This window comes from Morus notabilis, unplaced genomic scaffold, assembly GCF_000414095.1.
Source record: "Morus notabilis unplaced genomic scaffold, ASM41409v2 Scaffold511, whole genome shotgun sequence".
Classification (NCBI taxonomy): Eukaryota; Viridiplantae; Streptophyta; class Magnoliopsida; order Rosales; family Moraceae; genus Morus; species Morus notabilis.
In genome coordinates, this window is record NW_010366479.1 from 54,318 (window position 1) to 60,165 (window position 5,848).

At 32.5% G+C, this 5,848-nt stretch overlaps 1 pseudogene; it reads left to right on the top strand.

Moving 5' to 3' along the window:
• The first annotated feature begins 2,595 nt into the window (after positions 1–2,595).
• LOC21400843 lies at positions 2,596–4,592 on the top strand (annotated as a pseudogene).
• Positions 4,593–5,848: the final 1,256 nt, after the last annotated feature.

Here is a 5,848-nt window from a genome sequence, read left to right on the forward strand (position 1 = left end):
CTTTGATGTGATTCTTTGTTGGCGACCAAGTTGTTGTTAACAAATATTAGATCTTTCTTCATCTTTGAGAAATGCATGGACTGAAATTAGTTCTTAAATTGACACAAAAGCTTTCCCTTATTTATTTATTTATTTATTTTGTTGTGTATGCCCTGGATATTCTTTTTCCTAATATTTAGGATAATGTTGGAATACTTTTCGAGTTATGATTACGTTGGTGACATGATTTTCTTCTATCCACGTGAATTCCTTTTATCATGATGGTTCTAATATGACAATAGAAAAAGTAAATAGGTATACTAAAACTTGAACACGGCACTTTAAGTAATAGCTCGTTGGACACTCTTGATTGACCGACTTGTTCATTTCGTGGATTTGAGTTTTTAATTCGAGTTGAGATGTGACATTTTCTAAGAACTTTTCACTATAGCAGAAAAAGTTAGATGTGACATTTTTTGAGAACTTTTTACTGTAAAAACCTAAAACTGAAAACTCGAATCGGTGAAATGAACGAGGCCTTAGAGACTTATAACATTAACGCCACTAATAATCGGCATAGAAATATAGACACGCTGCAAATCTCAAAGGCTGATAAAACCACCTTGATAACTCTATATAACAGAGTTATTTTTACTTTTAATTTATCTTTAATTTAGCTTTATTCTCGAGATTTTTATTCGTTTTTATTTAATTTTTAGTCTAGTTTTATTTTATTTTAGTTGATTTTATTTAGTTTTTCTGTCTAATTATTTAGTTAATCCTCATCTGTGTCTAAATTAGGTGAAGATTGCAATTTTGGAGCTCAAATTAGGATGACAAATTGAATTAAAAAGTCTTAACATAATCCGGAATAGAAGCCCCACACTCGCAGAGCCCAGACGCCGAGAAACTCGCTTGTAAATCCGTTGATCAGCTTCTTGGATGGTTCGATCAGCGAGTGTGAGACTCTCTCTACTCCGAGCGTATCAATCAGCGTGGATGAGCATCCACAGGTGAATGCCGGATCCCGTGCTACTCCACAATTGCTTCCTGTGCGCCTCGATTCTCGCCGAACAGAAACGCGCCACGTCGCGTCCTCTTGCACTTAACCAATAAATCCTAGACATGTGGCTGATGAGATCAGCAACCATTTCTTTTTTTTTTGATAATTGATCAGCAACAGCAACGTTATTAGATGGTTGAGAAAATATTCAAAATAAAGAGAGACCCCCTGCGCATTCTCCACGTACACATATATTCAAAATACTGACGCTGATTAAGAAAATATTGAGCGGGTCTACAACTTATTCTAAAATATTTAATAAATTATTTAATTAGTGATTAATTAATTAAAAGTATTAAGAATAGTGTAGAATACTCAATTTTAAAAAATAAAAATTAATAATTCAAATAAAATAAATTAAAATATCAGGATACATCATAGGCCTAGCAAGAAAAACTAAAACATAATTAAAATAAAATAAAATAAGGGTTCTAACATCTTAAATTACAAAAATATAAGAAAAAGGAAAATTAGAAGGAAACACATATGGAGGTATCGCAGTCTACAAGCTTGACTCTTCAATCTTCAATCTTCAATCTCTAATTCTTTTTCTTCAAAATATTTTCTCTCTTAAAACACAAAAATCCTAAATAAAATAACCCTAAAATTCCACAAAAATAAATTCTAAGTCATTTTTCATTTTTTGTTTCTGTTTTCTTCTCTCTCTCGAGACATCTGTCAGGTTATAGATCATAACCTGATAGACTATGGCCGGCGCCGGCGACCTGCATAATCTGTCAGGTTATAGATCACCTGATAGAATAGGGCCGGTAGCCGACCAGAGATCCGCCGGTGGCCGGTGTAATCTATCAGGTTATGGATCGTAATTGGTCAGGTTATGGCCGGAGACAGTTGGTGTAATTTGTCAGGTTATAGCTAGAGCCTCGCCGGTGTCCCGTTGGTGGCCGGTGTAATCTATCAGGTTATGGATTATAACTTGTCAGGTTATGACTGGAGACCAGCCACCAGCTGATGTAATCTGTCAGGAGACGGGAGGCCGCTGGCATATCTTATAATTTACTAATAGGCCATTAAGGGTAACTTTAAAATTTAAAAATGTTTAATTTAACTATTTTCATTATTTTAATTATAAAAAGGTAGAGATCAATGAATTAATTTTTGGGGGTTAGAAATAGATAGGGGTACCTATTTAAGGGGTTTTCCCTTGTTTTCTCATTTTCATAAGAGATGACATCATGTTGCAACCGATCAAAAGCAGTAAACTTGGAAAAGATACCTTAGGACCAAAATATGCACATGAAGTACTGATCCACTTTACAGTTAGTCATGTGAAGGAATTTCATATGAATCGACAACAGCCGATGGAAGCAGAACCTATTGATGTTACAGAAGCTAAAAAATATTCAGCACTCCGATAACTAAAACACCTTTTTTCTTTTTTTCTTTTTTTTTTCTTTTTTTGGGGTTTCTAATATAATAGTATAAATAGCCATTAATTGGTTTGCATGCATATGAGCAATTCACAAGCTAATAGTATATATATAGTACTTGTTTTTTTTTTAATATTTTTTTTTTGAGCTTTTACACACACCATGCCTACGGACCCTCTTGTAGTTGGCAGAGTAATAGATGATGTTTTGGACGACTTCACAAAGTCTATATCTCTTAGGGTGACTTATGGTAATTAGTTGGTCAACAATGGTTGTGAGCTGAAACCTTCACAAGTCCTCAACCAACCTAGAGTTGATATTGGTGGAGATGATCTCCGACACTTCTACACTTTGGTACCATTACATTACATATATATATATATATATATAGTTCCTTCATATATTAATACTGAATAATTTGTGTTTTTTTTTGTTAAATAAGATATTATATTATTGTTGACCCACCTCCTTCGATAACTTAGGACCCGTTTAGTTCGCTGATTCGAGTTGAGATGTGACTTTATGTGAGAGCTTTTTATTGTAGGAAAAAAAATTAAATATGATTGTTTCTGAGAACTTTTTACTGTAGCAAAACTCAAATCGGTGAAATGAACGGAGACTTAACTTTTTAAAAGCATTAATAAACCAACAATATTTTCATTTTTGAGCTAGTTAGATTTGGCTCTTGTATGTTCCATTTTTACTACTTCTAATACTCTCTCTCTATATATATGTATAAATCTATTCATATAAAAATACATATTCTGCAGCTTATGGTTGATCCTGAAGCTCCTAGCCCAAGTAACCCAAGCCAAAGGGAATACTTGCATTGGTACGATACATATCCCTATATATCCTGATTTTTCCTTTGAGGGCCATGAAGTAATTACGAGACGTATAGTAGTAAAACATTTGAACTCGTCATTATTTTCAATGTTTTCTGTGAACATAAAATATATATCGGTCCTAAGATGGAATTCCAAACTAATGTTTCTGAATGACCTTTCAGGTTGGTGATTGATATTCCAGCAACCACCGGAGTTGGGTTCGGTAAGTAGTTAACTATTTCCACCCGTTTATATATATATATATATATATATATATACACACACATATAAATATATATTATATACATATCTAGATATATAATATATTAGATAAATACATGAGCCAAACCTCAAATTTACACTATTACATGTCGTTTCACCTATTCGTCATTAACTGCACCTCAATATGTATACGTTAATAAGTATTACCTGGTTCATCGCAGCCATTCTTTATCATAGTTTCTTCCTTCTGAAAAAGAACGAACACGCTTCCAAAAAATGAGAACAAAAAAAAAAGATGTTTATTAGTTAATATACTAGTTGCTCTCTTTTATTAAAAAGAAAAAAGAAATTACTCCAACAAAAGAAGCGCATTTCGTTATATGTGGTTGTATTTAAATTTAAATTAGTTTGTATTTATTTATCCCTAGTATTTAAGATTAGATTAGTAGTTATCTTTTATTTTGGAGTTTGAATTATTAGTTATTAGAAGATGAGTCTCAGTTTAAATTAGTTTGATTCCTTATGCCTCGTTCATTTCACCGATTCGAGTTTTCAATTTTAGGTTTCTACAGTAAAAAGTTATCAGAAAATATCACATCTAACTTTTTCTGCTACAGTGAAAAGCTCTCAGAAAATGTCACATCTCAGCTCGAATCCGCGAAGTGAACGAGGCATTAGTTTAATCTATTTAGTATAATTAATTGAAATGGTAGGTTAAGCCCCCGTTCATTTCACCAATTCAAGTTTAGAATTCGAGTTTTGTTGCAGTAAAAAACTCTCGGAATCAATTACTTCTAACTTTTTTGTTACAGTAAAAATTGTTCACATAAAGTCACATCTCAACTCGAATCAACGAACTAAACGGGTTTTAAATATTAATTGTTGTAGGCCAGGAGGTGGTGTGCTATGAAAGTCCACGACCAACCGTGGGGATTCACCGGTATGTGTTCGTGTTGTTCCGGCAACTCGGAAGGCAAACAGTGTACGCGCCAGAACTTCAACACCAGAGATTTTGCTCAGATTTACAATCTAGGATTGCCAGTTGCTGCTGTTTATTTCAATACCAAGAAAGAAAGCGGTCCTGGTGGAAGGACTGCTATTAGAAGATAAAATAATTATATAGCCGTCATCCACTTTAGTAACCGCTTGGTAATTTATATCATGCAAGAATTGAAGAAGGGTGAAATAACCACTTCATATTATATCATATATATATATATATATATATGTTGTATCTTCAATTTCAAGTGTACCTATATATACACACATCGTTGCCATCATGTTAGATTAACCACTACGTAATTAAATAGCCAAGATGGTGTTTACGGAGACAAAAAACTAAGGGAATGTTTGGTTGGAGAATTAAAATCATTATTTGAATTATAGTTCATAGTTCATTACAGTATTTTTTCTCACAAAAAATACACGTAAATAAAAAATAATTCTAATCACATGATTCTAATCCATAAACTACATATCTCCTAAATCATGTGGGTTTATTTGTAAATTTCTCCAGTGTTAGTCAGTAGGATATCACGTACGTTAATAAATAGAGAAAGATGTTATTTCACACACACAAAAAAGCAAAAAAACAAAAACAAAACCAAAACAAAAACAAAACCAAAACAAAAACAAAAAGCCGTATACTTTAGAAGAAGTTTGTACAGTTTGGAAATGGGTTGGAAATGGGTTTAAATTGATAAAAAAGAAGAATCTATTTCAAGCTATATGCTCTTAGGCACGGCCATACAAAACATAGAAATCACACTTAGAAAAGGTGAACAATTAGCTAGAGCAACAGGACTGATTGCAAAAAATATAAAAAAAACAAAAAACAAAAAAATAGTGAAAGATGCTGCATTACGATTAATTCATAGTACTTATGAGCAGTACCTCTTCTTGGTTAATTTACTTTCATATATATATATATATATACACACACACAAATACATACATACATATATAATCACAACTTAATTCAAATCAGCGGGAGAAGCGCATGAGAAAGAGTAAAAATAAAAACTTTACTAAGATTGATGATCCACTTAAAATGCTGAAACTTAAGGCATCAAAATGTTGTTGATTTTCTCTAGAATATGCTAGAAACAACAGAATATATATTAGAGAAAACTCTCTCGAAGAAGAAACAACATTCAATATCCTCACTTCCATTAATGAAAGATTATAGAATCAACAACCGATGACGTTTCATCGAGACAATCTGATCGTTAAGTAGAGGTTAGAATCCTTTCATTTTATTCTTAATAATATTTGAGTTTGGGAATTGGAAATTTAGTATAAGATGATCTTTCTAATAGGTGCCAATGTATTAGTAAAATCTGATATCAGTTATCATCTCTCGTCAT